This window comes from Meriones unguiculatus, chromosome 2, assembly GCF_030254825.1.
Source record: "Meriones unguiculatus strain TT.TT164.6M chromosome 2, Bangor_MerUng_6.1, whole genome shotgun sequence".
Taxonomy (NCBI): Eukaryota; Metazoa; Chordata; class Mammalia; order Rodentia; family Muridae; genus Meriones; species Meriones unguiculatus.
The window spans coordinates 148,636,395-148,648,207 of record NC_083350.1 but is presented as its reverse complement, the minus strand read 5'-3'; the positions used below and the strand labels follow the sequence as shown (position 1 = coordinate 148,648,207).

The window sequence follows — 11,813 nt, the reverse complement described above, 5'->3', positions numbered from 1 at the left end:
CACATTCCTCTCTTTCCCTCTCCTCCTCCTTACCTCCCCCCCTTTCTCTCTCAATTTTTTTTGGCATCTGAACACTCATAGTTGTGGTTTTCTGAAATTGTTTGCGTAATGGTGAATCTAGTTGAGATACCAGAATTGGAACTGAGAAATTAAATTATGAGGAGAGCTGGTGGTGTTTGTCTTCACTGTAGAACACCAAAACAGCCCCCAGTGTGTGTTAACTAATTTTAACCAGCAGCAAAATACAAAATGCCATTTGACAGCATAAGTTTGTGCTATCTCCTGTTTACCCTCAGGTTTGCTTGCTTTGTCTCAGTTGATCTTTTACCATCACAACCCAACTTGTGTTAAGCAAAACGAGTGCTGCTCAGAGTTTGCTCAACTGAGTCTCTAAAGCCAGGGAATACTGTTGTCAGTCACGAGTTCAAAACAAAACAAAAAACATGACAGTTAAATATTGCTAACATGCTTTGAAGAGCCAGAATCTACTTCACTAAGATGTGCTCTCATTTTGTATGATGATTTGACTGGGCTGGAATGCCCAGTTGTTTGATTGAACAGATGTTGTGAAAGCTATTTGTAGACATGGTTACAACATGGAGTCAGCAGATTTAACAACAGGTCACCACTTCATATGGACAAGAGTGCTGTCAAATCCATCTAAGACTGTCAGAACAATTCTGTCTCCAGCATTCAGCACAGAGCAAGCCTGTTTGGGGCTTCCTGGCAAAACTTGTAGATTTTGGACTCAAAATTGTAACATCACCTCCTACCTGAATGTCTAGCCAGCCAGCTCTGCAGATTTCATAACTCACAGCAGTGTAAGCCAAGTCTTTAAAGGCATAGTCTCTCTCCACCCTCTCCCCTCCTTTCTTTTCTCCCTCTTTCCTTCCACCCTCATTGTTCACTCTGTGGATGTTGAAATTCGGGAATACTTCTTAATTATTAGTATGTCTTTTTTAAAAAAATGCTTTATTTTTGTAATTAGGTTATGTGCTGGCTAAATTCATGAGATTCATGTCAACCTGACAATCTAGTCATCTGAGAGGAAGGAATCTCAATTCAGAAAATGCCTCCTGTGATCAGGCTGTAGACAAGCCTGTAGAGCATTTTCTTAATTAGTGATTGGTAGGGGAGGGCCCAGCCCGTTGTGGTTGGTGCCACCCCTGGGCTGGTGGTCCTAGGTTCTGTAAGAAAGGTGGCTGAGCAGCCGTGAGGATCGAGCCCATAAGCAGCACCCCTCTGTGGCCTCTGCATTAGCTCCTGTTAACTCTGGGATATACCACATTTAGCAATAAAAGTAGGCATACATTTTCGTCTTGTCTCTGAAGCAAGTCATGAGACTGGCCAGAAGGGAAGATGAAACTAGCCTGACCTCAGTGACAAAAGAGTCAATCTGACATTTACGATGAAGAGCATCTTCTAGTGACTGTGCTCCAAATCACATTGCATGGGGTCGCATTAACCCCAACAATGATTTTTTAAAGCAATTATTTATAGATACATTTAGCTTCAGAAGTAACATGAAACCATTCTCTTTGGGGAGGAAAGCACAAAAAACTTCACAATTACACCTAACAGCACTGGAATTGACTGCTCCAAATTTAGTTCTTAGTTCTCTCCCAACATGCCTGCCACTTTCAGTTTATGTGAATATATCCGACCTTTTACTTTGAGGGTTTATACTCTTATAACTTGAACACACCTAGAGGGTAAGATAAAATCTAGACTAACTGCTTGGGTTAGAACCTGCCTCCTCACTAGCTGCATGAGTATGAGTGAGACAACATCTGAACCTGATTATAATTCATAGGGCAGACTAGAATCCCAAGAGCCCATTCTGCAAAGCAGCCAGAACAATGTGACAGATAGCAAACACTATAAAGTGCTAGCTATGGTTATCCCCCCCCCCTTTTTTTTTAATATAAATGGCCTCCTACTGGATGTTATTTTATAAACCTGTTGAATTTGTTAATGTCCTGTAGATATCACTCCATAGTAATAATTACTGATAGAGCCATCTCTTTCCAACTTCAAGTCTCATTCTCCATGAAATGATTTCAATAGTACCTAGAAGAAATATCTACATTTACTCAAAAAGCTTGCCTCTTTTTCTTTATAGTAAAGTGAATCAAAGAATCTGGGGGAAGGAGTGTTTGGTGAATTAAACGGTGAAGTTGGAAAGAAGGCATAGAGTAAGCAAGGCAGTGTGGGAAGCTGGAGGGAGGTAGTAATGGATGGATATGATCAAAATATATTGTAGACCTGTATATGATTTTCAAATAATAAAAATATAATTTAAAAATGTTATGAAAACATTTCTCTACCTAGTCTCCACTGGGCACAGGCTCCCGACGTTAGTTGGTGTAATCACCTCCCTCGAGGCCTCTGTTGGTCTTTGAGTCTTGCATATTTGAAGACAGTGGCTCCCCCAGGATGAAGAAGCTTCTGTCAAAGTTATCTTCCTTGCTGGTCTAGTTTTGCCTTGCTCTGTGGCGGCCACACTGTAAAGAAAACCACAAAGCGTGCTTAGAACTCAAACATGTGTTGTGGTCCAAGGTGATGGTTTTCAGTGGAGGCATTTCCTCCTTCCCACCCAAGAAAGATTAGAGTGCTGGTGCCTCAGGCTACTGCTGTTGCCTTGTAGCCCTCTACCTGTGCTGAACTGGAAGCGGTCCAGGAGGGAGAACGAACAGAAGACCAGGTGACACGGATGGAGAGGAACAGATGGCTGAGCAGTTAGTGGCGTGCTGCAGAGGACCCCAGTTGGGTGCCTAGCACCCATGTCCGTTAGCTCACAACCGCCTGTCACTACAGCTCCAGGGAATCTGATGCCTCTGGTCTCCATGGACACCTGCTCACACATACAGATAATACAGTTAAAAATAATAAAATCTTTGAAGTAGAAAGACAACCATAAGGGAAGAATGATTTGGAAAGGTGTGTGTGTGTGTTGGTGGTGGTGGTGTTTTTTTTTTCCTTTTTTTTTTTTTTGTGTGTGTGAGTGTGTGTTTGTTTTTTGGTTGTTTTTTTTTTTTTTTTTTTTCTTTCACTTTTATTTCAGATGTAGCAGAAGTGGAATGTGCCAGAACAGACAAGCCCTGGGAAAGGTGGGTGTTCCCTGGTGTACAGTGATGCATCCTGAAAAGACAGCACTCATTTCTGCCTTTCCTTCCTGCAGCTTCTAACAAGGAGAATGCACAATCTGGGCACAAATCTACCTAGACAGCCAGGTGAGCTCTGTAAAGGAGGGCTCGGGCTGCCGAGAGCCAGCCAGCCAAGGCCTGTTCCCACACAGGTCCAGGGTCTCTCCTTTCCTTACTGCTTTCTTCTCCCTGATCTTCACTATAGATCCTCTGCTTCCATCTCTGGTCACAGCAGCTTCTGCCACAATCCTTAGGGGTCTCCTCTTGCTTGCCCAGTACACTCCTGGATAATGCTCCCGACTCTTGCCTTAGAGGTCTGATGGCAAGCATGTCTTGAGCACTTCATATTAGAGGTCACACAGGTTTCCCCACCCTGTTGTTCCTCCCACCTGGCCCACATGCCAGCAGCATTGTCATTAGCTGCCCAGGTCAGCACCTGGAATCTTCCTATGCCCACCACTGAACCCTGCTAAATTCTCCATCCAAAAAGATCTCCCTTTTTCCACCTCCCATTCACTCTTCACACATATATACATTCTCATAACACTCGAAGATCTGGCCATCCAGTGCTCTTTTGCTGATGCCCTTTTGAGGCAGGCAAGCCAGTTCTGTCTGGGACCCTACTTGATTTAGGGTTACTCACATTTCCTCCTCCTCATAATGTAGCCCAGTTCCTTCACCTATATGCAATATACACATACAATAAATGTGCCTAGCCTAAACCATGCGCCTAGCAACCTTAGAGCCCTCCCTAGTTCACCCCATAAACACACTGAGCTATGCATATGCCCATCCCTGGACAACCATGTGTTTCTCTGCCCCTGGTAACAATCCGATTTAGATGATTCCTATTCAAGTGTATTCCCAATGTCTCCACATTTGAAGAACAAAAGGACCGATGAGGCCTGAACTTGCTTAAGGTTCAGTCAAAACTGTGTCCTCTAGTGACCTTTTAGAAAGAAGGTTTATCATCTTAGGCCTGCGTGTAGTTGCATGTGCATATGGTTAAAATCAGATGCACTATGAGAAGGGACATGCCCAACTAAGTGAATGTTGGGTGTGGTGGTGTACAGCTTTAATCCCAGCACTTGGGAGGCAGAGGCAGGTGGATCTCTGAATTTGAGGCCAACCTGGCCTACGTAGAAAGTTCGAAAGTAGCCAAGGCTACATAGAGAGACCCTGTCTCAAACCAAAAAAAAAAAAAAAAAAAAAAAAAACAGAGAGAGAAGAGGAAGAAAGGTGAATATATGGACTATCAAATTATACCACCAAGTAACTACCCCTCCTTCCTTTAGACACTATTCGAAAGAAAGAAAGAAAGAAAGAAAGAAAGAAAGAAAGAAAGAAAGAAAGAAAGGAAAAAGTATGTAGCTTGGGGCCTTGAGTAATCCTGTGGACTTACTTCTTTTGGAAATCTGAGCCCTTATTGTCAATCCTTTGTCAGAGGCCAAGAACCTGGAAACATGTGGTCCAGATGCTGACCACCAGTAACACATTCCTGAGGGCTGGAATGTAAGCAGTTAGCTGGCCCACTGCTACCTCACACTCCAGGGAGGAGACAGTGCTCTGGACTCTCCCTGCTCCAAACTTGTGTACAATTCTTCTTTGCCTAAGTAATTCCAATAGTTTCTCTACAAAACCTTTATTAACTGCACTCCAGCAGGAGAGGTGCCCTTTCTGTGTCCCTATCCCCAGTGGCCCTTGCTTACCTGGGCCAGGGTGACAGCAGGGTGACATCTGCACCTACATAGGCCAGCTGTCCTTCCCTCTGAGACCTTCACCGCTGGAGCACCTTCAGGTCATAACTTGGCTCTTTCAAGTCTGTGGGTACTGTGGTCTGAATGTCTGTGTCCCTCTGTTAGGAGGGTCTGGGTTAGTGTTGTTTGGCTCTTGCAATGAACATGACTAGACCTTCCATCTGTGAACACTTTGGCCTTGAACTTCCAACCTCTAGAAAAGATAAAAAAAAAAAAAAAAAAAAAAAGATGTTACCCATGTATGAATTATTCCACCTCAGATATTTTGCTGGAACGACACAAGACATTATCTCTAGCCCCTCAGACTGAACTGAATGAGCTCTGCCCTGAAGCCTCACTTTAGATTAACAGCATCCTGGGATGTCGTTCCTCAAGGCAAACAACCTGACACTTAGACCCCTCTGCCCTATGGCAGAGCAGAGCCACCTTTATAAGGCGGAGTCAGAACTCATGGGTGTGGGTATTTTAGGAATCAAGGATGAGGCAGATATGCCTAAGGCATCTGGGCATGGTGCCACCCGCCATGCTGAAGGATCATTCTTACCAGATGCTCTTCAAGCTGGTATTTCTTCCCGGTCACATGGCTGAGCTGAGGAAATTGTGTTCCAGAGGTTGTAAGAGAAAAGTTGCTGGCATTCGTATCTGCAAGAGCCCTTGTCTTGTTTCTGTTTATGTGGCAAAGGTTTTCACAACAGTCAGCCCTCTGCAGGAGAGTGCACACAGCTTGTATGGCCAGCACAGCGGGAGACAGAGCACAGTCAGGCAGAGTTCAGAAGGAATACCTCTCTCAATCAGCACCCCTGTGGGGAACTCAGAGCACAGCCAGCTTACTCAGTGCCCTGGAAGAAAAAGCAATGAAAATCAGTGAGTTTCCACATGCACCCCATGGTCAATAAATGAGCATTTGTTCCTTCAGTCACAGTAAAGGAACAGGACAGAACATCCCAAGGGGCCCAGCCAGCCAGGTGTATGCCCTTTTCATGGAGAGCAGGATGGACCATGGCACATGTGCCCTTGCTCTCACTGAGCTCTACTTGTACTGGCTAACTCAGGCAGGTGGCAGAAGGGTCAACATCAGGCAAAGGATTCTAAACCATTTCTTCAACCAGATCCCAGAGACCTCCAGTTTGCAAAGCAGAAAGTAGGGTGCTTTTAAAAGAAGAAAAAAATATGAGACAAGGTATCAGTTGCCCAGGCTGTCCTTGAAGTTAAAATCCTTCCTCCTGCCTCAAGCTTACAAGTACTGTTTGTTTTCCAGACAGGGTTTCTCTGTCCAGCCTAGGTATCCTAGACAAAAAGTACTTTTCAATGAATTCTTTATTTCCCTGTCTTCCATCCACAAGAGCAAGATTTTCCTTCCCTGGCTGCCATCACCAACACAAAAATGTACAATCTCCAAGTTTGTCATCATCAACTCTTCAGTGTACATGAGAAATATCAGTTCTATCCCACCACATATCCTGGGGGTGGTAAATAAGGCCATTGAAAACTTTCTTCCAAGCTAGTTGTCATGGTGCATGCCTGTAATCCCAGCACTCAGGAAGGCAGAGGCAGATGGATCTCTTTGAGTTTGAGGCCAGCCTGGTCTACAAAGTCCAGAACAGCTAAGGCTACACAAAGAAACCCTGTCTTGGAAAACAAAACAAAACCCCCAACCTTCTTCCAGGTGCTGGTTCAGACTGTAATCTCAGGCATGAGGAGGAGGAGGAGGCTGAGGCATGATTGCTAAGAGTTCAAAGCCGGTGTTTCTCCACACTGCCTTCATTTCTGACTGATGATTAAGGCAGCAGTCAGCGGTGATCCCTCTGCATGGAAGTTCAGCTTATGCCTTTAACGTGGGCCCTGATGTCCACACTGAATGGAAACCAGAAATAAAAAAGAAGGACATGACTGCTCCTAGGTATGGTGGAGGAGAAAGTTTTTTGTAGATAAAAGAGAGAGCATATACAGAGGCAGGGACATGTGGGAGAGCCCAGAGTGAACATGACCTTGAGCTGGGCCAAATGAGGAGAGGGTGGAAGGGAGAGGGAGAGCTGGGAGAGTAAAGGGTGGGGGAAGAAAGACAGGTAACCAAATGACTGGATTATATAGGGAAGGTCAGCTGGGCAGCCTAACCTCTGGGCACGAGGTAGGGGGTAGGGTATGCCAGCCAAACTCTGTAACAGACAAGGACTGAGGGATGCTGGGAGAACCTGGTGGCCAGGTCTGCTTTGATACATTACATGGGTACCATTTGTCTCAGGTTTGAGACCTAACACATACAAAGAAGAGACTTTTTTTTTTTCACAGACATTTTCTATTGAGGCCTTAAATAAACTGAGGCCCTGTCTTAGTCTGCTTTCTATTGCTGTGATAAAGACTAACCAAAACAACTTAAAGCAGAAACGATTTATTGGCCTTACATTTCCACACCACAGTCGATCATTGAGCAAAGTAAATGTAGGAACACAAGCAGAGAGCATAGGGGAAGGCAGCTTACTGGTGTCCACCAAGGCTTTCTTGTACAACCCAGGGCCACCTGTACAGACGTGGCACTGCCCCCAGTGAGCTGGGCTCTCCCACATCAATCACTAATCAAGAAAATTCACTATAGACTTGCCTACAGGCCAATCTGATGAAGGCATTTCCAAAAGGAGATTCCTCTCCCCAGATGATTCTAGCTTGTACCGAGTTGATAACCTAACCGACGAGGCTCCATGCTATTCAAAACTTGTGCTCTTAGGCTGGGAAGGTGGCTCAGTGGATAACAGCACCTGCAGGCAAGCCTGAAAACCTGAGTTCTGTCCTGGGACTCCATGATAGGAAAGAACCAACCCCTGAGAGCTATTCTCTGACCTCATATGCATGCTATGCACATGAGTATGCTCTTGTGTGGGCACTCCCCACCCACACATATGTAGTGGGAATTTTGGTTTCTTTGAAAACAAATGTTACAGGAATGTGTTTGTTTTAGCCCCAGGTGTTGGATATGGAGCTGCTTCAGATTGTCCACAGCAGCTAATTATGATTGGTCTCAAGCTCTGGCAGGGCCAGCTGAGGACAGTTTACATTTAGACTTCTGGGGATTCTTCAGAGGGTATATAAATGCCAGAGCCCTGATCGAGGCAGTGGTTGCTACTTACACTGCTGCTTGCTGCTTGCTTGCTGCTTGCTGCTTGCTGCTTGCTGCTTGCTGCTTGCTGCTTGCTGCTTGCTGCTTGCTGCTTGCTGCTTGCTGCTTGCTGCTTGCTGCTTGGAGATATTCTGACGATGATCATACTCACCCTGAGGAACTTAATGGCCGTAATCAGCAGGAAGTACTCTAATAATATTGATGACCCCCTCCCCTTTCCTCCCAGCCTTCTCTCCTTTTTAGTGTTGGGATAAAGATGGTATAGGGAGGTAGATAAAAGAACCCATAAGTAACCAAAAAGTCCGGCTACATACAAGCATACACACACACACGTACCAACTCACCCCATACTCTTTGTCTTCTTATGTAAAGTGCTACAGCCTCTGTAAGGGATCTAAATTGGGTTTCTAACTGGGCATTCGGCAGCCTGTTGACATAGCTAGGAAATGACACCCCCAGAGTCTGAAAGACACTGTCCTCTGGGGCTCAAGCTTAGCAAGGATTTGGGACTTTAATACATACTTTGCCTATTGAGCAGGTACGCAAACTCTGCATGCATACGATATTGAGAAAGCTCCCTCTTTCTTAATTAAACATGATTTCTAGTATAAATTCTCAATTCCCTCTCAGAGGGATTAAAATGGCCCCAGACACTCCTCACATTTAGAGGGAAAATCTGTTTCTCCGCCCTCTGAGTCTGCCTGGCCCTGGGACTTGCTCTGATTGACCTGTGTGGTGTAACAAAAAGCCCAGGAGTGAGTTTTTCTGACGTTGGCCTTGAGAGACAGCGAAGCTTTTACTTCTTGGCAAGTGTCTCCCATGGAATGAAAGGCTTGAGAGACAGAGAAGCCCAACCTATCTAAGTCATTGGGTACATGAGAGATACCTTGCGTCGTTCAGCCTGGGCAACCCCTGAGTGACTCCAAACTCAATTCTTCTGATTGCAGAAGAATACTGCAATCAAACCCTGTCTTGGTAACCAGCTCAACAAATGAACAAATGAACACTGTTCTTTGGCTTACTAACCTTTGGGGAGATTTATTATGCAACAATATTCCTGGCATTTGAAAACATGATGCTAATCCCAGGAAGTGTGTTTTGCTTAAATTATGTCCATTCAAATGTGGCCTTCTCCCTACACACCAAGCTAGATCTGTAGGCTTCTATAACATCACACCATTGAAGATACTCTGAAGTTGCCCTTCTTGTGAGCATTGGGAAAGATGAGCTCTCACTTATTGCTCACTGTTGTTCTCCACCAAATTGTGTCCCAGCCATGGAGCCTATAGAGTAGTCACAAACATTGCCTTAGTTTCTTTCCCTACTGATGTGGCAAGATTCCTTTTAGAAGTAATTTAAGAGAGGAAGGGTTTATTCCAGCTCTCAGTTCAGGGGAACTGTCCATCATGGTGATGAAATCAAGGTAGTAAGGGCTTGAAGCAGCTGGATATGTCATCTACAAGAATAGAAAGCAGTGGGCTGAGAGTTGTCTCTGTGTCTTAGAGTACTGGCTGCTCTTCCAGAGAACTTGGGCTCAGTTCCCAGGACCCACATTCCTCTGTAACTCCAGTTCCAGGGGATCTGGTTGCCACTTTTGGTCCCTGCAGGCAATAGCTACAAAGGTGGTGCAGAAATATACATGCAGGCAAAACATCCATATGCATAATTTTATGCAGTGAGCAATGAATGAATGAATGAATGAATGAATGAATGAATGAATACATCCATGCCAGGGCACCTTAATTATGCAGTTCTGAATCTCCTGCCCAGGGAAATGGTGCACACAGAGTAGGGGTTGCTTCACACATGAATGAACTTAATTACACGAATCCTTCACAGATATTCTCAGAGGTCCTTCTCCCAGGTGATTCTAGATCTCACCAAGATGTGAATGAACACTACATTACTTTTCTATTGCAGTTATAAAATGCCACAAGCAAGGCAACTTTTAAAAGAAAGTGTTTAATTTGGTTTAGGTTTAGAGTTTCAGAGAGTTAGAGTCTGTTATGACAGAGCAAAGGCAGATGACAAGAACAGCTGAGAGCTCACATCTTGATCCTTAACTAGGAGGCAAGAGAGAGGGGGGAGGAGAGAGGGAGAGAAAGAAAGAGAAAGAGGAGATCGCTTGAGTCTTTTGAAACCTCAAAGTCCTCACCCTCCTCCAACCACACCACGACTCCTTATCCTTCCCAAACAGTTGCACCTACTAAGGACCAAATGTTCAAATATATGAGCCTATAGGGGCCATCCTCATTCAAACCACCACAAACAGTATCCTTCACCTTCATATGACACTCCACCAGGTCTTGCTTCTCAGGGTGTGTCCTTTGTTGTTTCCAAGCATGCTGAGCACACAGGACATTTCCAAGTTCATTCGAGTTCCATGTGATCTTCCCCACCACCTGAGTATCAGAAGTGCTTTGTGGGGCTTGCCACCTCCCAAGGGACCCACATTCCTTTTGTCCATTTATAAATTGATCTTAGCTAAGAGGATGAAGTGATGTAACACTTTTTTTTTTTTTTTGGTATCCAAGTCAATAGCTACCATACAATTATCTTTCTCTCTTCTCTTTATTCCCTAGCCTAGCAAGCTTTTGTATTGTTAGGTATTGAGGGTAAAGAGAGCATTACTTTGACCATTAACACATTGTTCCACACCTACTGTTTAGACTGGGACTTTAACTTAATACTACTCAAATGATTCGAAGTTTTACAACTTAGGAATTCTATTTCAAGAGCTAGAGAGATGGGTCAGTGGTTAAGAGCACTGTCTGCTCTTCCAAAGGACCAGGGTTCAATTCCCAGCACCCACATGGCAGCTCACAACTGTCTGTAACAGCAGTTCCAAGGGATCTGACACCTTAACACTCACTACTGCACATAAAATAAAATTACCTTTTAAAAAATAATTTTATTTCAAGCATACTATTTGTCTTGTTTCAAAACTTGGAATTCCCATTTTCCATATTCTACATGCACTGTATGTGCACATCTGCATGCACGTGAAGGCTAGAGGTCAACCCTGTTGCCCTAGATTTTGGTGACAGGGCTCCTCATTGTCCTGGAACTTGCCAGGCAGGTTAGGCCAACTGGCTAGTGAGCCCCAGGGAACCTGCCTGTCTCTGCCTACTCAGTGTTGGGATCTCACCATGCCCATCTTTTCTGAGATGGGTCTGGCATCAGACTCATGTCCTCACGCTCACACAAGCATTTCCTGAGGGAACCATCTCTTTAGCTCTATACGTGCATTTTGAATGTGTATTGTCTTCTGTGCACACATCGTGTTATGTCCTGTGCCTTACTGTCTCCACTATGCTTTGTTTTCTTGTGCTACTCTGTGTGTATCTAATGTTGTGTCTAATTGCTACAGGACACTCCTTAGATAGCCACATTTTTTTTGTGTGTGTGTGTTTCTGTTTTCGTTTTGTTTGTTTGGTCTTGGACATGGTCTCTTGTGTAGCCCCACTTGTTTCAAACTCTAGAATGATCTTAAACTCCTAATCTCTCCAGTCTCCTCTTCCAGTAATGGGCATTACAAGAATGCTCCATCTGTTTCATATGATGATAACACTTAAACCCAGGACCTCATGTATGCTAGACAATCAACTCTACCAACTGGACTATAATCCTAAGGCAACATCCACAGCTCTCTCCAATGATCGTAATGCATGCTTCCAGCTTGTTCTGTAAGATTTTTCCTTGAGAGTCATGGCATAAACATCTGTTTGTCCCAGATGGGAACTGATAACCAATGAAGTAACAATGACACCAAAGTCAAACCCAGTGAACCACTGAGTT

General features: G+C 44.4%; 1 long non-coding RNA gene across 1 annotated transcript; it reads right to left on the bottom strand.

The window, feature by feature from the left end:
- Positions 1 to 2,114: 2,114 nt before the first annotated feature.
- Positions 2,115 to 8,932, bottom strand: LOC132652468 (uncharacterized). Its single transcript, XR_009590092.1, has 5 exons — positions 8,026 to 8,932; positions 5,448 to 5,742; positions 4,856 to 5,096; positions 2,656 to 2,854; positions 2,115 to 2,504 (listed from the first exon to the last, which is right to left on the bottom strand). It is a non-coding gene; the product is annotated as an uncharacterized LOC132652468 (long non-coding RNA).
- Positions 8,933 to 11,813: the final 2,881 nt, after the last annotated feature.